Here is a 318-nt window from a genome sequence, read left to right as displayed (position 1 = left end):
TGACTTTAATCAAGCTTCCTCGTGATTATTTCCTTCTTATAACTGAAGAGATATGCTAGTTCGTTATGCGAATTATTAGTCTATCGAAGGGAGATGGTGTAATGATAAAGAAGAACGTATTTTTATTATATCTAGCCATTTTTTATAATTTTTAACAATTTATTGAAGATTTCCATTGTGAAATTTCTTTGTTACCCGATGCAGCTTTAATGTAAGAAATAAGGGATATAATTCTTTCTTTTAGTTTAATGATGGAATTGGGATATTTATCATATTCTCTATTTTTCATATTTTGAAGAAAAGGAAGAAGTAAGTTTG

This window comes from Penaeus monodon, chromosome 23 (genome assembly GCF_015228065.2).
Source record: "Penaeus monodon isolate SGIC_2016 chromosome 23, NSTDA_Pmon_1, whole genome shotgun sequence".
NCBI classification, from domain to species: Eukaryota; Metazoa; Arthropoda; class Malacostraca; order Decapoda; family Penaeidae; genus Penaeus; species Penaeus monodon.
This window is presented reverse-complemented; position numbering follows the sequence as displayed.